The following is a 23,904-nucleotide window of genomic DNA, read 5'->3' as shown; positions in this document are numbered from 1 at the left end:
GTGACAGAATAAGACTAAAACATAAGAGGTGGCCATTGAGTAGCTTGTAGTGATCTTTGACCAAAATGTATGTCTGGCTTTTCCTATACGTTTGCTTTGTGGATCATAGTTGGGGCGGGGGGATAAAAGGCTTACAGCACCTGGTATTCCCAGGCGGTCTCCCATCCAAGTACTAACCAGGCCCGACCCTGCTTGGCTTCCGAGATCGGACGAGATCGGGCGTTATTTTTTTTTTTTGTCTTTTATTATGAAAATATATTTTTGGGAACAAAAATACATTTTTGATTGCATGTATTGTCCATCAATTCCACATTGTTACATTTGTTTTACACTTTGTTTCGCTTACACAAGATAGTATCCGTCTCTCTTTATACATAAAATAAAGCCATGCTTTCCAAATCATCAACTTAAATCAGCGCTTTGGAATCAGAACAGAAAATGAAACAAATCAGCCCTTTTGAACAAACCTTAGACTGTGTTTTTAAAAGAAAGTGACATTAAAACACCACTTTGAGATTTTAAATGACACACATTCCACATTAAACAGAATGATCCCATCCTCCCCTTAACTTCAATAAAACATAACAGAGAAAGTTAAAAGAAAACCGTAACGCGTCTTTAACTTTGTTTATATTTACACTTCCAATAATCATCATTTTCCGTTCACATCATTTCAGACTTTTTCCCTCCCCTCCCTCCCTCCCTCCCTCCCTCACCAGTTCCACACAATCTCCCCCCTCCTGTTGAGGGAGAGGAGATGGCTGTCTCTGATGAAGAGCCGGGTGAAGTCCGCATCGCCGTGCGTCAGTCTGTAATGTGTTTGTTTTTTGACCATGTTTTTGAAAATGTTCCAAACCGGGATGATTCTGCGTTCAAAGTGCGCAATGTTCCGACGTGATTTGACGGCCCACCGGGCGTGACTTAAGAGCAATTTGCACAGCGCTGCGTTCTTCACCCTGCTCTTCTCCCACACTCCAAACACAAAGAATACATCCCACGAATCCCCGCTGTCCCAAATTAATCCCAGTTTGTTGACTAAGCACTTTTTCAGGGTTTCAAAGAAGCTCGCCAGCTCCGAGCAGTGGCGGTACATGTGCAATAGTGTTTCAGGCAGCAGGCCACAGACGTCGCACTCCCTGCCGACCCCCTTGTCAAATTGGTGCAGAATAACGTTAGTGAACACTTTGTTGTGTCGGATTTTGTAGTCGTTGTCTTCTGCCTCAATGCTGTTCCCTCTCACCCTCCATTGTCCCCAGATTTGTCCCACATTCAAATTGGGCATAACTTTGCCCCAGAACGGCAGAGAGGTCGGACGTTGCGACGCCTGTGCCAGAAACTTTCCATAGATCTGTTTGCTTGTCAATCTGTGTATACTCCTCCACTCTCCTCCTTGCTCCACCAACATGGCTGGGAGCTCCCCCTCTCTGTTCTGTACCACTCTCCGCTCTATGGTTGTCCGCCATTCTTTTGGGATGCTTTCCTTTAAGTCGTTATAATAGCTTGTTGTCTCCGTAATTTTGGCCTCATAGTTTATCTCCTTTATACTGTCATATATGGCTTGGGGGGGGAGAAAACCCGGCATCAGTTCATACATGACGTCCTTCAACTGGACCAAACCTGCTGTTAACATGTCATTATTACATAGAAGCTTACCTGTCTTTTGAATTTTCTTATTTAGAAAGATTGGCATTTCTCTGATGACGTTTACCGAGTCACATGCATAGTCTATATGCTTTAGAAATTCCGCGTGAGCGGACAGGACTTCTCTATAGAAACCTGGAAGCCCCGCCATCATCGGTCGCTTTAGTTGCATCAGCAGCACAAAATCGCCTATGTGAAATACCTTGTTTATGAAGTAAGCCATCAGGCTTTTCCAGCCGTGGGCTGTGGAGTCACACAGATATTTTTGCACAGTTTTGATCCTGAACGCCCTTTTTTTGCTTTCTATATCTACTAATTGAAGTCCTCCCTCTCTGTACTTACTTATTAATGTTTTTCGTGCTATTTTACTTACTTTTGCCCTCCACAAAAAATTGGTTATAATTTCATTTATTCTGTTTAATACCCATAAGGGTAGTTCTATAACTGCTAATGTATAGTTTAGTTTTGACAATATTAAGTTGTTTAGAACCACTACTCTACCTTTGAGTTTTAGGTCTCTCAGTTTCCAATAATTTAGACATTTTTCTATTTTACTAATAATTTCCGTCCATGACAGATCACGAGCTGCCACTACATCTTTACCGATGTAGGTACCTAGAATTTTTATATGCTTGCTTTGTATTTTAAAAGGTGTGGTCTCCTGCTGAGGCTCAGCCATGTTAATGAACATGATTTCTGACTTACCTACATTTATGCGGGAGCCAGAGGCTCGACCGTACATGTTTATTACTGCCATTGCTCTCTCTATGCTTGCCATGTCCTTTACTGTTAGGGTGGTGTCATCAGCAAATTGCTGGACGACACAGGATCCTCCCCCTGGTAACTCAATACCTCTAATACCCTTGTCTTGTTTTAATAGAATTCCTAGTGGCTCTGCTATTATTGTGTACAGGATTGAGGATAGTGGACAGCCTTGTCTGACCGACCTTTCCAGAGGAAACGCATCAGTGGTTGCACCGTTGCATTTGACCTTACCTGTAGCTTTGCTATATAATAATTTTACCCAAGTTAGAAATCTGTCTCCAAAACCTACCTTCTCCAGTACATTAAACATAAATTGATGCTCTACTCGGTCAAAGGCTTTATTGAAGTCAATGGCCAGAAGGACACCTGCTTGATCTGTCTCTTTTAAATACTCCACCACATCTCTTATGGTGCGTACTGTGTCAGTGACTTCTCTCCCTGGCACACTATAAGCCTGGGTGGCTTCTATTATTGTATGTAATATTTGTTTGACTCTGTTTGCCAATATTTTCATTAGTATTTTGTAGTCATTGTTCAACAGAGTAATGGGCCTATAATTTGTTAGTTTATTCTTCTCCCCTTTCTTAAAAATTAAAGTGATCAAGCCTAGAGTCATTGACTCCGGTACCTTCTGTTCTTTTTCCATTGTTTTATACAATTTCAGTAGTGTTGGTTTGAGCGTGTTGCAGAAAGCTTTATAGAAGTTTGCCGTCAACCCATCACTACCTGGGCTTTTATTTGACATCATTTGATTTATTGCACACTCTATATCTTCCTCAGTTATTTCCTGTTCACACGCTGATTTATCCTCATCATTTAATTTAGCAGTCATCTCTTCCAATATGTCATTTGTAGCTTGTATGTCTGAACTCTCAGTTTTAAACAAGTCACTATAAAAAGTTTGTACTGTTTCCAGAATGTCTACGAAATTGGTCACTACTTTACCTTCTTTATTTTTGATTTCTTGCAAATAACACTGATTTTGTTTCCTTTTTTCCAAGTTGAGGAAAAAAGCTGTACTTTTCTCCCCTTCTACTGCATATTGAGCACGGCTCCTCACTATAGCACCTTCACATTTTATCCTTTCAATTTCATTTATTTCATTTTGAATATTCACAAGCCTTTCAACATTGACAACCGGTTGTGCATTTAATTTAGCAATTGTATTTCTTAATGATCTTTCTTTTTCTCTAGTTTTAAAGTTCAATCTTTTCGCAAACTGAATACTTTTTTGTTTAATTCTCACTTTTAATTTCTCCCACCCCTCTATGATATTTTCCCCAAACTCAGGCTGTGAACATTCAAATGAGATCAATTTAGAGATGCATTCAACATAATCCCTTCTGTTCAGCAGGCTAGCATTAAGGTGCCACACGCCTCCCCCCCTCCCCCTCCTTTTACCCCCCATTCCCACACGCAGGATGGCATGATCACTAATGAAATTTAAACAATAGCGCACAGTATCGAAAAGGTCGATCTGCGGTTTCTTGACTAAACAAAAATCAATCCGACTTTGCCGTACAGTGTCCATTTGTGGCTGTACTCTCGAGTACTCTCGTGTTATGGGATTTCTGGTTCTCCATAAATCACAGAAATTATTCTTGGCCATAAACAGATTCAGGGCCGCTCTAGAACAGTCGTGTTTATAGCTACCGTTATCGCTAATGTCAAGCCTGCTCATCTTGACATTGAAATCCCCAACTATGATGTCACAGTCTTTAGCTATGATATTCAATTCTCGAAAGAAAGAAGACCTGTCCCCCTCGTGGTTGGGCGCATAAATGTTCAGTAATTTGTAGACAGTGTCTTCAAAAACAAAGCCCACTTTAACCCACCTCCCCCCAATGTCTTTGTCTATTAGAGTGGCATCAGCCTCAATGTGGCTACTCACCATGATGCTTACTCCTCGTGCCCGCTGAGTCCCATGGCTTGAAAAGTAGGATCCAGGCCACCTTTTCTTGCACTGAGTTTCACAGTCAGTGTCCCAGTGGGTTTCTTGGAGACAGATTATTTCTGCATCACACATTTTTACGACTTTAGTGAACTTGTCCATGTCACGTAGTCCACGTACGTTGAATGATGCTATTTTGACCATGGTGAGTGGGAAAGACAGAGAAAAATAATCCCCAAACAAAAAACATGATGCACACCCTTTTCAGTCCATTATTATTTACCCCTCTTAGTCTTGCCCTTTCTGCTTGTTCCCTCTTCCCTCCCCTTACTAACTCCATCCCATTCCGAAGCCTTAGGGTTCGGCTGTCGTCTCTCACTCCCCTGCCCGTGTAGAGGCCCTCTCTGCCCCGGCTGCCCGCAAGGCAAGGACGCCAGGCTGGCCGAACTGCCCTCCCTCTGGTTGCTGCGGCTCCTGTCCCCTGATGTTGTTACAGCCTGACCCCTCAGCGACCCGTGCGCCAGAGTGGAGACGCTCGTCGGCATCCTCCCCACCCTCTCAGAGGCCGCAGTCAAACCGCCGCTTCCTCTTTTCTCCTCCTCCTCCTCGACCTCGCTCTCCTCCTCCATCTCATGGCGTGCTGCTGACTGGGGCCCCTCTGCTTCGCCATCAGTCGCAATGCCATCAGGATGATTTCCTGTCTCCGTCTCTTCTGCCCCGTCCTCCACTCCCTCGCCGGTGTCCCTCTCTGTCTCCTCTTTGGGATCTGCTCCAGGCATGGCTGCGCATTCTCGTGCGTAGTGTCCGATCTCCCCGCACTTGAAGCACTTGAACTCCGGGCACTCCCGTAGGATGTGTCCGGGCTGGAGGCACAGCCTGCAAACTTTAGATTGATTATCGTGCAGCACTCTGAAGTATTCAATCCCTTCCAGCGTCTCAAATTTGGTGCTGTAAGGTAAAGAGGAGACATTTTCATTGAAACGGACTTTGAGGAATCTCGTCCCGTCAAAAACGTCCGTCCCGGCCCACTTCCTCCGCTTGATAGGAGACACCGGCTCCACGCCCCACTGCTCCAGTTTAGTAACAATTTGATTGTCTGTGACATACAGGGGAAGGTTCAAAAAGGAGACGATCCTGGTGTCCCTCGTAACTTCCGATGCCACCACTCTGGAGTTTCTAATCTTGAAGCCGTCCAGCAGTCTTGTTTTCCCTTTCGGGTTACTCATCGTGAGCTCCCATCGTTTGTCGCTTTTCGACCTGCAGCCCAATACTCTCCCACACGTGTTGTCAACCGCACGCAGAAGCTCCATCATGGAGATTTTGTCTTCTCCCTCCACGTCCACATTAACCACCAGGTCTCTGTCCATCTCTCTCCCTTCCCCCTCCCTCCCCGCCGCTTCCGCTGCGACCGCCGTCTCTTTCACCAACCCCATTGCTGTGGCCCCTCCACCTCGTCTCTCTTTTCGTTTCTCCGCTCGACTCTCCACCACCACAAATTCTCCTCTCTCCCCCTTCTCCATCACGCTTTCTGCCTCAGTCGGATTCGCGTCCTGCTGGGGCTTCTTTGTTTCCGCCGCTATACGTCCATTTTGTTTGTCCGTCTGCCCGTCGTCGTAAGTCTTGTCCGGTCCGAGTGTCCTTGCCGTTTGTGCCATTTTCGTGCTTCTAAAGCCACAAAAGTTTCCCCCGTGCAGCAGAAAGCTGCTGGGGGGAAGTTAGAAACGTTATTTTCAGAGACTGCTCTCGTTTCCCCGTCGATTTAATGTCTTTTTCGTCCGCTCCGCCGCCACCACGCCAACCCGGAAGTTATCAGATCGGGCGTTATCAGAGTGGTATGGCCGTAAGCCATTGAGCCGGCACCGTGCCGCTCTTTTATATATAATTCGGCCTCCGCGCTTCTTCTTTCTGCGATCAGCTTATTTCACCAGTTTCTGCGTTTATGACCAGCTACGTGACATCTTATTGCGTTTGCTGTGGAAAGAGTCAAGTGTTAAGTTTAAGAATAAGACTAAAACATAAGAGGTGGCCATTGAGTAGCTTGTAGTGATCTTTGACCAAAATGTATGTCTGGTTTTTCCTATACGTTTGCTTTGTGGATTATAGTTGGGGCGGGGGGATAAAAGGCTTACAGCACCTGGTATTCCCAGGCGGTCTCCCATCCAAGTACTAACCAGGCCCGACCCTGCTTAGCTTCCGAGATCGGGCGTTATTTTTTTTTTTTTGTCTTTTATTATGAAAATATATTTTTGGGAACAAAAATACATTTTTGATTGCATGTATTGTCCATCAATTCCACATTGTTACATTTGTTTTACACTTTGTTTGGCTTACACAAGATAGTATCCGTCTCTCTTTATACATAAAATAAAGCCATGCTTTCCAAATCGTCAACTTAAATCAGCGCTTTGGAACCAGAACAGAAAATGAAACAAATCAGCCCTTTTGAACAAACCTTAGACTGTGTTTTTAAAAGAAAGTGACATTAAAACACCACTTTGAGATTTTAAATGACACACATTCCACATTAAACAGAATGATCCCATCCTCCCCTTAACTTCAATAAAACATAACAGAGAAAGTTAAAAGAAAACCGTAACGCGTCTTTAACTCTGTTTATATTTACACTTCCAATAATCATCATTTTCCGTTCACATCATTTCAGACTTTTTCCTCCCCTCCCTCCCTCCCTCACCAGTTCCACACAATCTCCCCCCTCCTGTTGAGGGAGAGGAGATGGCTGTCTCTGATGAAGAGCCGGGTGAAGTCCGCATCGCCGTGCGTCAGTCTGTAATGTGTTTGTTTTTTGACCATGTTTTTGAAAATGTTCCAAACCGGGATGATTCTGCGTTCAAAGTGCGCAATGTTCCGACGTGATTTGACGGCCCACCGGGCGTGACTTAAGAGCAATTTGCACAGCGCTGCGTTCTTCACCCTGCTCTTCTCCCACACTCCAAACACAAAGAATACATCCCACGAATCCCCGCTGTCCCAAATTAATCCCAGTTTGTTGACTAAGCACTTTTTCAGGGTTTCAAAGAAGCTCGCCAGCTCCGAGCAGTGGCGGTACATGTGCAATAGTGTTTCAGGCAGCAGGCCACAGACGTCGCACTCCCTGCCGACCCCCTTGTCAAATTGGTGCAGAATAACGTTAGTGAACACTTTGTTGTGTCGGATTTTGTAGTCGTTGTCTTCTGCCTCAATGCTGTTCCCTCTCACCCTCCATTGTCCCCAGATTTGTCCCACATTCAAATTGGGCATAACTTTGCCCCAGAACGGCAGAGAGGTCGGACGTTGCGACGCCTGTGCCAGAAACTTTCCATAGATCTGTTTGCTTGTCAATCTGTGTATACTCCTCCACTCTCCTCCTTGCTCCACCAACATGGCTGGGAGCTCCCCCTCTCTGTTCTGTACCACTCTCCGCTCTATGGTTGTCCGCCATTCTTTTGGGATGCTTTCCTTTAAGTCGTTATAATAGCTTGTTGTCTCCGTAATTTTGGCCTCATAGTTTATCTCCTTTATACTGTCATATATGGCTTGGGGGGGGAGAAAACCCGGCATCAGTTCATACATGACGTCCTTCAACTGGACCAAACCTGCTGTTAACATGTCATTATTACATAGAAGCTTACCTGTCTTTTGAATTTTCTTATTTAGAAAGATTGGCATTTCTCTGATGACGTTTACCGAGTCACATGCATAGTCTATATGCTTTAGAAATTCCGCGTGAGCGGACAGGACTTCTCTATAGAAACCTGGAAGCCCCGCCATCATCGGTCGCTTTAGTTGCATCAGCAGCACAAAATCGCCTATGTGAAATACCTTGTTTATGAAGTAAGCCATCAGGCTTTTCCAGCCGTGGGCTGTGGAGTCACACAGATATTTTTGCACAGTTTTGATCCTGAACGCCCTTTTTTTGCTTTCTATATCTACTAATTGAAGTCCTCCCTCTCTGTACTTACTTATTAATGTTTTTCGTGCTATTTTACTTACTTTTGCCCTCCACAAAAAATTGGTTATAATTTCATTTATTCTGTTTAATACCCATAAGGGTAGTTCTATAACTGCTAATGTATAGTTTAGTTTTGACAATATTAAGTTGTTTAGAACCACTACTCTACCTTTGAGTTTTAGGTCTCTCAGTTTCCAATAATTTAGACATTTTTCTATTTTACTAATAATTTCCGTCCATGACAGATCACGAGCTGCCACTACATCTTTACCGATGTAGGTACCTAGAATTTTTATATGCTTGCTTTGTATTTTAAAAGGTGTGGTCTCCTGCTGAGGCTCAGCCATGTTAATGAACATGATTTCTGACTTACCTACATTTATGCGGGAGCCAGAGGCTCGACCGTACATGTTTATTACTGCCATTGCTCTCTCTATGCTTGCCATGTCCTTTACTGTTAGGGTGGTGTCATCAGCAAATTGCTGGACGACACAGGATCCTCCCCCTGGTAACTCAATACCTCTAATACCCTTGTCTTGTTTTAATAGAATTCCTAGTGGCTCTGCTATTATTGTGTACAGGATTGAGGATAGTGGACAGCCTTGTCTGACCGACCTTTCCAGAGGAAACGCATCAGTGGTTGCACCGTTGCATTTGACCTTACCTGTAGCTTTGCTATATAATAATTTTACCCAAGTTAGAAATCTGTCTCCAAAACCTACCTTCTCCAGTACATTAAACATAAATTGATGCTCTACTCGGTCAAAGGCTTTATTGAAGTCAATGGCCAGAAGGACACCTGCTTGATCTGTCTCTTTTAAATACTCCACCACATCTCTTATGGTGCGTACTGTGTCAGTGACTTCTCTCCCTGGCACACTATAAGCCTGGGTGGCTTCTATTATTGTATGTAATATTTGTTTGACTCTGTTTGCCAATATTTTCATTAGTATTTTGTAGTCATTGTTCAACAGAGTAATGGGCCTATAATTTGTTAGGTCATCCTTCTCCCCTTTCTTAAAAATTAAAGTGATCAAGCCTAGAGTCATTGACTCCGGTACCTTCTGTTCTTTTTCCATTGTTTTATACAATTTCAGTAGTGTTGGTTTGAGCGTGTTGCAGAAAGCTTTATAGAAGTTTGCCGTCAACCCATCACTACCTGGGCTTTTATTTGACATCATTTGATTTATTGCACACTCTATATCTTCCTCAGTTATTTCCTGTTCACACGCTGATTTATCCTCATCATTTAATTTAGCAGTCATCTCTTCCAATATGTCATTTGTAGCTTGTATGTCTGAACTCTCAGTTTTAAACAAGTCACTATAAAAAGTTTGTACTGTTTCCAGAATGTCTACGAAATTGGTCACTACTTTACCTTCTTTATTTTTGATTTCTTGCAAATAACACTGATTTTGTTTCCTTTTTTCCAAGTTGAGGAAAAAAGCTGTACTTTTCTCCCCTTCTACTGCATATTGAGCACGGCTCCTCACTATAGCACCTTCACATTTTATCCTTTCAATTTCATTTATTTCATTTTGAATATTCACAAGCCTTTCAACATTGACAACCGGTTGTGCATTTAATTTAGCAATTGTATTTCTTAATGATCTTTCTTTTTCTCTAGTTTTAAAGTTCAATCTTTTCGCAAACTGAATACTTTTTTGTTTAATTCTCACTTTTAATTTCTCCCACCCCTCTATGATATTTTCCCCAAACTCAGGCTGTGAACATTCAAATGAGATCACTTTAGAGATGCATTCAACATAATCCCTTCTGTTCAGCAGGCTAGCATTAAGGTGCCACACGCCTCCCCCCCTCCCCCTCCTTTTACCCCCCATTCCCACACGCAGGATGGCATGATCACTAATGAAATTTAAACAATAGCGCACAGTATCGAAAAGGTCGATCTGCGGTTTCTTGACTAAACAAAAATCAATCCGACTTTGCCGTACAGTGTCCATTTGTGGCTGTACTCTCGAGTACTCTCGTGTTATGGGATTTCTGGTTCTCCATAAATCACAGAAATTATTCTTGGCCATAAACAGATTCAGGGCCGCTCTAGAACAGTCGTGTTTATAGCTACCGTTATCGCTAATGTCAAGCCTGCTCATCTTGACATTGAAATCCCCAACTATGATGTCACAGTCTTTAGCTATGATATTCAATTCTCGAAAGAAAGAAGACCTGTCCCCCTCGTGGTTGGGCGCATAAATGTTCAGTAATTTGTAGACAGTGTCTTCAAAAACAAAGCCCACTTTAACCCACCTCCCCCCAATGTCTTTGTCTATTAGAGTGGCATCAGCCTCAATGTGGCTACTCACCATGATGCTTACTCCTCGTGCCCGCTGAGTCCCATGGCTTGAAAAGTAGGATCCAGGCCACCTTTTCTTGCACTGAGTTTCACAGTCAGTGTCCCAGTGGGTTTCTTGGAGACAGATTATTTCTGCATCACACATTTTTACGACTTTAGTGAACTTGTCCATGTCACGTAGTCCACGTACGTTGAATGATGCTATTTTGACCATGGTGAGTGGGAAAGACAGAGAAAAATAATCCCCAAACAAAAAACATGATGCACACCCTTTTCAGTCCATTATTATTTACCCCTCTTAGTCTTGCCCTTTCTGCTTGTTCCCTCTTCCCTCCCCTTACTAACTCCATCCCATTCCGAAGCCTTAGGGTTCGGCTGTCGTCTCTCACTCCCCTGCCCGTGTAGAGGCCCTCTCTGCCCCGGCTGCCCGCAAGGCAAGGACGCCAGGCTGGCCGAACTGCCCTCCCTCTGGTTGCTGCGGCTCCTGTCCCCTGATGTTGTTACAGCCTGACCCCTCAGCGACCCGTGCGCCAGAGTGGAGACGCTCGTCGGCATCCTCCCCACCCTCTCAGAGGCCGCAGTCAAACCGCCGCTTCCTCTTTTCTCCTCCTCCTCCTCGACCTCGCTCTCCTCCTCCATCTCATGGCGTGCTGCTGACTGGGGCCCCTCTGCTTCGCCATCAGTCGCAATGCCATCAGGATGATTTCCTGTCTCCGTCTCTTCTGCCCCGTCCTCCACTCCCTCGCCGGTGTCCCTCTCTGTCTCCTCTTTGGGATCTGCTCCAGGCATGGCTGCGCATTCTCGTGCGTAGTGTCCGATCTCCCCGCACTTGAAGCACTTGAACTCCGGGCACTCCCGTAGGATGTGTCCGGGCTGGAGGCACAGCCTGCAAACTTTAGATTGATTATCGTGCAGCACTCTGAAGTATTCAATCCCTTCCAGCGTCTCAAATTTGGTGCTGTAAGGTAAAGAGGAGACATTTTCATTGAAACGGACTTTGAGGAATCTCGTCCCGTCAAAAACGTCCGTCCCGGCCCACTTCCTCCGCTTGATAGGAGACACCGGCTCCACGCCCCACTGCTCCAGTTTAGTAACAATTTGATTGTCTGTGACATACAGGGGAAGGTTCAAAAAGGAGACGATCCTGGTGTCCCTCGTAACTTCCGATGCCACCACTCTGGAGTTTCTAATCTTGAAGCCGTCCAGCAGTCTTGTTTTCCCTTTCGGGTTACTCATCGTGAGCTCCCATCGCTTGTCGCTTTTCGACCTGCAGCCCAATACTCTCCCACACGTGTTGTCAACCGCACGCAGAAGCTCCATCATGGAGATTTTGTCTTCTCCCTCCACGTCCACATTAACCACCAGGTCTCTATCCATCTCTCTCCCTTCCCCCTCCCTCCCCGCCGCTTCCGCTGCGACCGCCGTCTCTTTCACCAACCCCATTGCTGTGGCCCCTCCACCTCGTCTCTCTTTTCGTTTCTCCGCTCGACTCTCCACCACCACAAATTCTCCTCTCTCCCCCTTCTCCATCACGCTTTCTGCCTCAGTCGGATTCGCGTCCTGCTGGGGCTTCTTTGTTTCCGCCGCTATACCTCCATTTTGTTTGTCCGTCTGCCCGTCGTCGTAAGTCTTGTCCGGTCCGAGTGTCCTTGCCGTCTGTGCCATTTTCGTGCTTCTAAAGCCACAAAAGTTTCCCCCGTGCAGCAGAAAGCTGCTGGGGGGGAGTTAGAAACGTGATTTTCAGAGACTGCTCTCGTTTCCCCGTCGATTTAATGTCTTTTTCGTCCGCTCCGCCGCCACCACGACAACCCGGAAGTTATCAGAGTGGTATGGCCGTAAGCCGTTGAGCCGGCACCGTGCCGCTCTTTTATATATAATTCGGCCTCCGCGCTTCTTCTTTCTGCTATCAGCTTATTTCACCAGTTTCTGCGTTTATGACCAGCTACGTGACATCTTATTGCGTTTGCTGTGGAAAGAGTCAAGTGTTAAGTGTAAGAATATGTCACGTGTCAGGAAAGAACCCAAAAGCAGACGGGACAACCAGGTAAGGGAAGAAATCAAGTCTTTATGGAAGTAACCGATCTCAGGGGTAGAGCAGGAGTTCGCTCAGTGGCTGGTAGGCAGGCGGGCAGGCAGAAGTCCATGAAAGGCGACGTTCCAGCGCAGACTGGTTCACAGTGGAGGCTTTTTAAGGGTGATGGCGATCGCTTTGATGTCAAGGGAGAGCGGCGATTCCTTTGATGGCCAACTGGTGTACCGCGGTGAAGGGGGGGGGTCAGCAGGTGTCAAGGGCGATCGCTTTGATGTCAAGGGCGAGAGACTGTGACAGAATAAGACTAAAACATAAGAGGTGGCCATTGAGTAGCTTGTAGTGATCTTTGACCAAAATGTATGTCTGGTTTTTCCTATACGTTTGCTTTGTGGATTATAGTTGGGGCGGGGGGATAAAAGGCTTACAGCACCTGGTATTCCCAGGCGGTCTCCCATCCAAGTACTAACCAGGCCCGACCCTGCTTGGCTTCCGAGATCGGACGAGATCGGGCGTTATTTTTTTTTTTTTTTTTTTTTTTTTGTCTTTTATTATGAAAATATATTTTTGGGAACAAAAATACATTTTTGATTGCATGTATTGTCCATCAATTCCACATTGTTACATTTGTTTTACACTTTGTTTGGCTTACACAAGATAGTATCCGTCTCTCTTTATACATAAAATAAAGCCATGCTTTCCAAATCATCAACTTAAATCAGCGCTTTGGAATCAGAACAGAAAATGAAACAAATCAGCCCTTTTGAACAAACCTTAGACTGTGTTTTTAAAAGAAAGTGACATTAAAACACCACTTTGAGATTTTAAATGACACACATTCCACATTAAACAGAATGATCCCATCCTCCCCTTAACTTCAATAAAACATAACAGAGAAAGTTAAAAGAAAACCGTAACGCGTCTTTAACTTTGTTTATATTTACACTTCCAATAATCATCATTTTCCGTTCACATCATTTCAGACTTTTTCCCTCCCCTCCCTCCCTCCCTCCCTCCCTCCCTCCCTCACCAGTTCCACACAATCTCCCCCCTCCTGTTGAGGGAGAGGAGATGGCTGTCTCTGATGAAGAGCCGGGTGAAGTCCGCATCGCCGTGCGTCAGTCTGTAATGTGTTTGTTTTTTGACCATGTTTTTGAAAATGTTCCAAACCGGGATGATTCTGCGTTCAAAGTGCGCAATGTTCCGACGTGATTTGACGGCCCACCGGGCGTGACTTAAGAGCAATTTGCACAGCGCTGCGTTCTTCACCCTGCTCTTCTCCCACACTCCAAACACAAAGAATACATCCCACGAATCCCCGCTGTCCCAAATTAAACCCAGTTTGTTGACTAAGCACTTTTTCAGGGTTTCAAAGAAGCTCGCCAGCTCCGAGCAGTGGCGGTACATGTGCAATAGTGTTTCAGGCAGCAGGCCACAGACGTCGCACTCCCTGCCGACCCCCTTGTCAAATTGGTGCAGAATAACGTTAGTGAACACTTTGTTGTGTCGGATTTTGTAGTCGTTGTCTTCTGCCTCAATGCTGTTCCCTCTCACCCTCCATTGTCCCCAGATTTGTCCCACATTCAAATTGGGCATAACTTTGCCCCAGAACGGCAGAGAGGTCGGACGTTGCGACGCCTGTGCCAGAAACTTTCCATAGATCTGTTTGCTTGTCAATCTGTGTATACTCCTCCACTCTCCTCCTTGCTCCACCAACATGGCTGGGAGCTCCCCCTCTCTGTTCTGTACCACTCTCCGCTCTATGGTTGTCCGCCATTCTTTTGGGATGCTTTCCTTTAAGTCGTTATAATAGCTTGTTGTCTCCGTAATTTTGGCCTCATAGTTTATCTCCTTTATACTGTCATATATGGCTTGAGGGGGGAGAAAACCCGGCATCAGTTCATACATGACGTCCTTCAACTGGACCAAACCTGCTGTTAACATGTCATTATTACATAGAAGCTTACCTGTCTTTTGAATTTTCTTATTTAGAAAGATTGGCATTTCTCTGATGACGTTTACCGAGTCACATGCATAGTCTATATGCTTTAGAAATTCCGCGTGAGCGGACAGGACTTCTCTATAGAAACCTGGAAGCCCCGCCATCATCGGTCGCTTTAGTTGCATCAGCAGCACAAAATCGCCTATGTGAAATACCTTGTTTATGAAGTAAGCCATCAGGCTTTTCCAGCCGTGGGCTGTGGAGTCACACAGATATTTTTGCACAGTTTTGATCCTGAACGCCCTTTTTTTGCTTTCTATATCTACTAATTGAAGTCCTCCCTCTCTGTACTTACTTATTAATGTTTTTCGTGCTATTTTACTTACTTTTGCCCTCCACAAAAAATTGGTTATAATTTCATTTATTCTGTTTAATACCCATAAGGGTAGTTCTATAACTGCTAATGTATAGTTTAGTTTTGACAATATTAAGTTGTTTAGAACCACTACTCTACCTTTGAGTTTTAGGTCTCTCAGTTTCCAATAATTTAGACATTTTTCTATTTTATTAATAATTTCCGTCCATGACAGATCACGAGCTGCCACTACATCCTTACCGATGTAGGTACCTAGAATTTTTATATGCTTGCTTTGTATTTTAAAAGGTGTGGTCTCCTGCTGAGGCTCAGCCATGTTAATGAACATGATTTCTGACTTACCTACATTTATGCGGGAGCCAGAGGCTCGACCGTACATGTTTATTACTGCCATTGCTCTCTCTATGCTTGCCATGTCCTTTACTGTTAGGGTGGTGTCATCAGCAAATTGCTGGACGACACAGGATCCTCCCCCTGGTAACTCAATACCTCTAATACCCTTGTCTTGTTTTAATAGAATTCCTAGTGGCTCTGCTATTATTGTGTACAGGATTGAGGATAGTGGACAGCCTTGTCTGACCGACCTTTCCAGAGGAAACGCATCAGTGGTTGCACCGTTGCATTTGACCTTACCTGTAGCTTTGCTATATAATAATTTTACCCAAGTTAGAAATCTGTCTCCAAAACCTACCTTCTCCAGTACATTAAACATAAATTGATGCTCTACTCGGTCAAAGGCTTTATTGAAGTCAATGGCCAGAAGGACACCTGCTTGATCTGTCTCTTTTAAATACTCCACCACATCTCTTATGGTGCGTACTGTGTCAGTGACTTCTCTCCCTGGCACACTATAAGCCTGGGTGGCTTCTATTATTGTATGTAATATTTGTTTGACTCTGTTTGCCAATATTTTCATTAGTATTTTGTAGTCATTGTTCAACAGAGTAATGGGCCTATAATTTGTTAGGTCATCCTTCTCCCCTTTCTTAAAAATTAAAGTGATCAAGCCTAGAGTCATTGACTCCGGTACCTTCTGTTCTTTTTCCATTGTTTTATACAATTTCAGTAGTGTTGGTTTGAGCGTGTTGCAGAAAGCTTTATAGAAGTTTGCCGTCAACCCATCACTACCTGGGCTTTTATTTGACATCATTTGATTTATTGCACACTCTATATCTTCCTCAGTTATTTCCTGTTCACACGCTGATTTATCCTCATCATTTAATTTAGCAGTCATCTCTTCCAATATGTCATTTGTAGCTTGTATGTCTGAACTCTCAGTTTTAAACAAGTCACTATAAAAAGTTTGTACTGTTTCCAGAATGTCTACGAAATTGGTCACTACTTTACCTTCTTTATTTTTGATTTCTTGCAAATAACACTGATTTTGTTTCCTTTTTTCCAAGTTGAGGAAAAAAGCTGTACTTTTCTCCCCTTCTACTGCATATTGAGCACGGCTCCTCACTATAGCACCTTCACATTTTATCCTTTCAATTTCATTTATTTCATTTTGAATATTCACAAGCCTTTCAACATTGACAACCGGTTGTGCATTTAATTTAGCAATTGTATTTCTTAATGATCTTTCTTTTTCTCTAGTTTTAAAGTTCAATCTTTTCGCAAACTGAATACTTTTTTGTTTAATTCTCACTTTTAATTTCTCCCACCCCTCTATGATATTTTCCCCAAACTCAGGCTGTGAACATTCAAATGAGATCACTTTAGAGATGCATTCAACATAATCCCTTCTGTTCAGCAGGCTAGCATTAAGGTGCCACACGCCTCCCCCCCTCCCCCTCCTTTTACCCCCCATTCCCACACGCAGGATGGCATGATCACTAATGAAATTTAAACAATAGCGCACAGTATCGAAAAGGTCGATCTGCGGTTTCTTGACTAAACAAAAATCAATCCGACTTTGCCGTACAGTGTCCATTTGTGGCTGTACTCTCGAGTACTCTCGTGTTATGGGATTTCTGGTTCTCCATAAATCACAGAAATTATTCTTGGCCATAAACAGATTCAGGGCCGCTCTAGAACAGTCGTGTTTATAGCTACCGTTATCGCTAATGTCAAGCCTGCTCATCTTGACATTGAAATCCCCAACTATGATGTCACAGTCTTTAGCTATGATATTCAATTCTCGAAAGAAAGAAGACCTGTCCCCCTCGTGGTTGGGCGCATAAATGTTCAGTAATTTGTAGACAGTGTCTTCAAAAACAAAGCCCACTTTAACCCACCTCCCCCCAATGTCTTTGTCTATTAGAGTGGCATCAGCCTCAATGTGGCTACTCACCATGATGCTTACTCCTCGTGCCCGCTGAGTCCCATGGCTTGAAAAGTAGGATCCAGGCCACCTTTTCTTGCACTGAGTTTCACAGTCAGTGTCCCAGTGGGTTTCTTGGAGACAGATTATTTCTGCATCACACATTTTTACGACTTTAGTGAACTTGTCCATGTCACGTAGTCCACGTACGTTGAATGATGCTATTTTGACCATGGTGAGTGGGAAAGACAGAGAAAAATAATCCCCAAACAAAAAACATGATGCACACCCTTTTCAGTCCATTATTATTTACCCCTCTTAGTCTTGCCCTTTCTGCTTGTTCCCTCTTCCCTCCCCTTACTAACTCCATCCCATTCCGAAGCCTTAGGGTTCGGCTGTCGTCTCTCACTCCCCTGCCCGTGTAGAGGCCCTCTCTGCCCCGGCTGCCCGCAAGGCAAGGACGCAAGGCTGGCCGAACTGCCCTCCCTCTGGTTGCTGCGGCTCCTGTCCCCTGATGTTGTTACAGCCTGACCCCTCAGCGACCCGTGCGCCAGAGTGGAGACGCTCGTCGGCATCCTCCCCACCCTCTCAGAGGCCGCAGTCAAACCGCCGCTTCCTCTTTTCTCCTCCTCTTCCTCCTCGACCTCGCTCTCCTCCTCCATCTCATGGCGTGCAGCTGACTGGGGCCCCTCTGCTTCGCCATCAGTCGCAATGCCATCAGGATGATTTCCTGTCTCCGTCTCTTCTGCCCCGTCCTCCACTCCCTCGCCGGTGTCCCTCTCTGTCTCCTCTTTGGGATCTGCTCCAGGCATGGCTGCGCATTCTCGTGCGTAGTGTCCGATCTCCCCGCACTTGAAGCACTTGAACTCCGGGCACTCCCGTAGGATGTGTCCGGGCTGGAGGCACAGCCTGCAAACTTTAGATTGATTATCGTGCAGCACTCTGAAGTATTCAATCCCTTCCAGCGTCTCAAATTTGGTGCTGTAAGGTAAAGAGGAGACATTTTCATTGAAACGGACTTTGAGGAATCTCGTCCCGTCAAAAACGTCCGTCCCGGCCCACTTCCTCCGCTTGATAGGAGACACCGGCTCCACGCCCCACTGCTTCAGTTTAGTAACAATTTGATTGTCTGTGACATACAGGGGAAGGTTCAAAAAGGAGACGATCCTGGTGTCCCTCGTAACTTCCGATGCCACCACTCTGGAGTTTCTAATCTTGAAGCCGTCCAGCAGTCTTGTTTTCCCTTTCGGGTTACTCATCGTGAGCTCCCATCGCTTGTCGCTTTTCGACCTGCAGCCCAATACTCTCCCACACGTGTTGTCAACCGCACGCAGAAGCTCCATCATGGAGATTTTGTCTTCTCCCTCCACGTCCACATTAACCACCAGGTCTCTATCCATCTCTCTCCCTTCCCCCTCCCTCCCCGCCGCTTCCGCTGCGACCGCCGTCTCTTTCACCAACCCCATTGCTGTGGCCCCTCCACCTCGTCTCTCTTTTCGTTTCTCCGCTCGACTCTCCACCACCACAAATTCTCCTCTCTCCCCCTTCTCCATCACGCTTTCTGCCTCAGTCGGATTCGCGTCCTGCTGGGGCTGCTTTGTTTCCGCCGCTATACCTCCATTTTGTTTGTCCGTCTGCCCGTCGTCGTAAGTCTTGTCCGGTCCGAGTGTCCTTGCCGTCTGTGCCATTTTCGTGCTTCTAAAGCCACAAAAGTTTCCCCCGTGCAGCAGAAAGCTGCTGGGGGGGAGTTAGAAACGTGATTTTCAGAGACTGCTCTCGTTTCCCCGTCGATTTAATGTCTTTTTCGTCCGCTCCGCCGCCACCACGCCAACCCGGAAGTTATCAGAGTGGTATGGCCGTAAGCCGTTGAACCGGCACCGTGCCGCTCTTTTATATATAATTCGGCCTCCGCGCTTCTTCTTTCTGCTATCAGCTTATTTCACCAGTTTCTGCGTTTATGACCAGCTACGTGACATCTTATTGCGTTTGCTGTGGAAAGAGTCAAGTGTTAAGTGTAAGAATATGTCACGTGTCAGGAAAGAACCCAAAAGCAGACGGGACAACCAGGTAAGGGAAGAAATCAAGTCTTTATGGAAGTAACCGATCTCAGGGGTAGAGCAGGAGTTCGCTCAGTGGCTGGTAGGCAGGCGGGCAGGCAGAAGTCCATGAAAGGCGACGTTCCAGCGCAGACTGGTTCACAGTGGAGGCTTTTTAAGGGTGATGGCGATCGCTTTGATGTCAACGGAGAGCGGCGATTCCTTTGATGGCCAACTGGTGTACCGCGATGAAGGGGGGGGGGTCAGCAGGTGTCAAGGGCGATCGCTTTGATGTCAAGGGCGAGAGACTGTGACAGAATAAGACTAAAACATAAGAGGTGGCCATTGAGTAGCTTGTAGTGATCTTTGACCAAAATGTATGTCTGGCTTTTCCTATACGTTTGCTTTGTGGATTATAGTTGGGGCGGGGGGATAAAAGGCTTACAGCACCTGGTATTCCCAGGCGGTCTCCCATCCAAGTACTAACCAGGCCCGACCCTGCTTGGCTTCCGAGATCGGACGAGATCGGGCGTTATCAGAGTGGTATGGCCGTAAGCCGTTGAGCCGGCACCGTGCCGCTCGTTTATATATAATTCGGCCTCCGCGCTTCTTCTTTCTGCTATCAGCTTATTTCACCAGTTTCTGCGTTTATGACCAGCTACGTGACATCTTATTGCGTTTGCTGTGGAAAGAGTCAAGTGTTAAGTGTAAGAATATGTCACGTGTCAGGAAAGAACCCAAAAGCAGACGGGACAACCAGGTAAGGGAAGAAATCAAGTCTTTATGGAAGTAACCGATCTCAGGGGTAGAGCAGGAGTTCGCTCAGTGGCTGGTAGGCAGGCGGGCAGGCAGAAGTCCATGAAAGGCGACGTTCCAGCGCAGACTGGTTCACAGTGGAGGCTTTTTAAGGGTGATGGCGATCGCTTTGATGTCAAGGGAGAGCGGCGATTCCTTTGATGGCCAACTGGTGTACCGCGGTGAAGGGGGGGGGTCAGCAGGTGTCAAGGGCGATCGCTTTGATGTCAAGGGCGAGAGACTGTGACAGAATAAGACTAAAACATAAGAGGTGGCCATTGAGTAGCTTGTAGTGATCTTTGACCAAAATGTATGTCTGGTTTTTCCTATACGTTTGCTTTGTGGATTATAGTTGGGGCGGGGGGATAAAAGGCTTACAGCACCTGGTATTCCCAGGCGGTCTCCCATCCAAGTACTAACCAGGCCCGACCCTGCTTGGCTTCCGAGATCGGACGAGATCGGGCGTTATTTTTTTTTTTTTTTTTTTTTTTGTCTTTTATTATGAAAATATATTTTTGGGAACAAAAATACATTTTTGATTGCATGTATTGTCCATCAATTCCACATTGTTACATTTGTTTTACACTTTGTTTGGCTTACACAAGATAGTATCCGTCTCTCTTTATACATAAAATAAAGCCATGCTTTCCAAATCGTCAACTTAAATCAGCGCTTTGGAATCAGAACAGAAAATGAAACAAATCAGCCCTTTTGAACAAACCTTAGACTGTGTTTTTAAAAGAAAGTGACATTAAAACACCACTTTGAGATTTTAAATGACACACATTCCACATTAAACAGAATGATCCCATCCTCCCCTTAACTTCAATAAAACATAACAGAGAAAGTTAAAAGAAAACCGTAACGCGTCTTTAACTCTGTTTATATTTACACTTCCAATAATCATCATTTTCCGTTCACATCATTTCAGACTTTTTCCTCCCCTCCCTCCCTCCCTCCCTCCCTCACCAGTTCCACACAATCTCCCCCCTCCTGTTGAGGGAGAGGAGATGGCTGTCTCTGATGAAGAGCCGGGTGAAGTCCGCATCGCCGTGCGTCAGTCTGTAATGTGTTTGTTTTTTGACCATGTTTTTGAAAATGTTCCAAACCGGGATGATTCTGCGTTCAAAGTGCGCAATGTTCCGACGTGATTTGACGGCCCACCGGGCGTGACTTAAGAGGAATTTGCACAGCGCTGCGTTCTTCACCCTGCTCTTCTCCCACACTCCAAACACAAAGAATACATCCCACGAATCCCCGCTGTCCCAAATTAATCCCAGTTTGTTGACTAAGCACTTTTTCAGGGTTTCAAAGAAGCTCGCCAGCTCCGAGCAGTGGCGGTACATGTGCAATAGTGTTTCAGGCAGCAGGCCACAGACGTCGCACTCCCTGCCGACCCCCTTGTCAAATTGGTGCAGAATAACGTTCGTGAACACTTTGTTGTGTCGGATTTTGTAGTCGTTGTCTTCTGCCTCAATGCTGTTCCCTCTCACCCTCCATTGTCCCCAGATTTGTCCCACATTCAAATTGGGCATAACTTTGCCCCAGAACGGCAGAGAGGTCGGACGTTGCGACGCCTGTGCCAGAAACTTTCCATAGATCTGTTTGCTTGTCAACCTGTGTATACTCCTCCACTCTCCTCCTTGCTCCACCAACATGGCTGGGAGCTTCCCCTCTCTGTTCTGTACCACTCTCCGCTCTATGGTTGTCCGCCATTCTTTTGGGATGCTTTCCTTTAAGTCGTTATAATAGCTTGTTGTCTCCGTAATTTTGGCCTCATAGTTTATCTCCTTTATACTGTCATATATGGCTTGGGGGGGGAGAAAACCCGGCATCAGTTCATACATGACGTCCTTCAACTGGACCAAACCTGCTGTTAACATGTCATTATTACATAGAAGCTTACCTGTCTTTTGAATTTTCTTATTTAGAAAGATTGGCATTTCTCTGATGACGTTTACCGAGTCACATGCATAGTCTATATGCTTTAGAAATTCCGCGTGAGCGGACAGGACTTCTCTATAGAAACCTGGAAGCCCCGCCATCATCGGTCGCTTTAGTTGCATCAGCAGCACAAAATCGCCTATGTGAAATACCTTGTTTATGAAGTAAGCCATCAGGCTTTTCCAGCCGTGGGCTGTGGAGTCACACAGATATTTTTGCACAGTTTTGATCCTGAACGCCCTTTTTTTGCTTTCTATATCTACTAATTGAAGTCCTCCCTCTCTGTACTTACTTATTAATGTTTTTCGTGCTATTTTACTTACTTTTGCCCTCCACAAAAAATTGGTTATAATTTCATTTATTCTGTTTAATACCCATAAGGGTAGTTCTATAACTGCTAATGTATAGTTTAGTTTTGACAATATTAAGTTGTTTAGAACCACTACTCTACCTTTGAGTTTTAGGTCTCTCAGTTTCCAATAATTTAGACATTTTTCTATTTTACTAATAATTTCCGTCCATGACAGATCACGAGCTGCCACTACATCTTTACCGATGTAGGTACCTAGAATTTTTATATGCTTGCTTTGTATTTTAAAAGGTGTGGTCTCCTGCTGAGGCTCAGCCATGTTAATGAACATGATTTCTGACTTACCTACATTTATGCGGGAGCCAGAGGCTCGACCGTACATGTTTATTACTGCCATTGCTCTCTCTATGCTTGCCATGTCCTTTACTGTTAGGGTGGTGTCATCAGCAAATTGCTGGACGACACAGGATCCTCCCCCTGGTAACTCAATACCTCTAATACCCTTGTCTTGTTTTAATAGAATTCCTAGTGGCTCTGCTATTATTGTGTACAGGATTGAGGATAGTGGACAGCCTTGTCTGACCGACCTTTCCAGAGGAAACGCATCAGTGGTTGCACCGTTGCATTTGACCTTACCTGTAGCTTTGCTATATAATAATTTTACCCAAGTTAGAAATCTGTCTCCAAAACCTACCTTCTCCAGTACATTAAACATAAATTGATGCTCTACTCGGTCAAAGGCTTTATTGAAGTCAATGGCCAGAAGGACACCTGCTTGATCTGTCTCTTTTAAATACTCCACCACATCTCTTATGGTGCGTACTGTGTCAGTGACTTCTCTCCCTGGCACACTATAAGCCTGGGTGGCTTCTATTATTGTATGTAATATTTGTTTGACTCTGTTTGCCAATATTTTCATTAGTATTTTGTAGTCATTGTTCAACAGAGTAATGGGCCTATAATTTGTTAGTTTATTCTTCTCCCCTTTCTTAAAAATTAAAGTGATCAAGCCTAGAGTCATTGACTCCGGTACCTTCTGTTCTTTTTCCATTGTTTTATACAATTTCAGTAGTGTTGGTTTGAGCGTGTTGCAGAAAGCTTTATAGAAGTTTGCCGTCAACCCATCACTACCTGGGCTTTTATTTGACATCATTTGATTTATTGCACACTCTATATCTTCCTCAGTTATTTCCTGTTCACACGCTGATTTATCCTCATCATTTAATTTAGCAGTCATCTCTTCCAATATGTCATTTGTAGCTTGTATGTCTGAACTCTCAGTTTTAAACAAGTCACTATAAAAAGTTTGTACTGTTTCCAGAATGTCTACGAAATTGGTCACTACTTTACCTTCTTTATTTTTGATTTCTTGCAAATAACACTGATTTTGTTTCCTTTTTTCCAAGTTGAGGAAAAAAGCTGTACTTTTCTCCCCTTCTACTGCATATTGAGCACGGCTCCTCACTATAGCACCTTCACATTTTATCCTTTCAATTTCATTTATTTCATTTTGAATATTCACAAGCCTTTCAACATTGACAACCGGTTGTGCATTTAATTTAGCAATTGTATTTCTTAATGATCTTTCTTTTTCTCTAGTTTTAAAGTTCAATCTTTTCGCAAACTGAATACTTTTTTGTTTAATTCTC

At 44.7% G+C, this 23,904-nt stretch overlaps 1 non-coding gene across 1 annotated transcript; it reads right to left on the bottom strand.

Annotated features, from left to right (window-relative positions):
* Window positions 1-19,644: 19,644 nt before the first annotated feature.
* Window positions 19,645-19,763, bottom strand: LOC130125727 (5S ribosomal RNA). The gene has a single exon (XR_008811575.1). It is a non-coding gene; the product is annotated as a 5S ribosomal RNA (ribosomal RNA).
* Between the last annotated feature and the right edge of the window lie 4,141 nt (window positions 19,764-23,904).

Source organism: Lampris incognitus, chromosome 15, assembly GCF_029633865.1.
Source record: "Lampris incognitus isolate fLamInc1 chromosome 15, fLamInc1.hap2, whole genome shotgun sequence".
Classification (NCBI taxonomy): Eukaryota; Metazoa; Chordata; class Actinopteri; order Lampriformes; family Lampridae; genus Lampris; species Lampris incognitus.
Note: the sequence above shows the minus strand (reverse complement) of the source record. Positions and strands in the feature narration are given on the sequence as shown.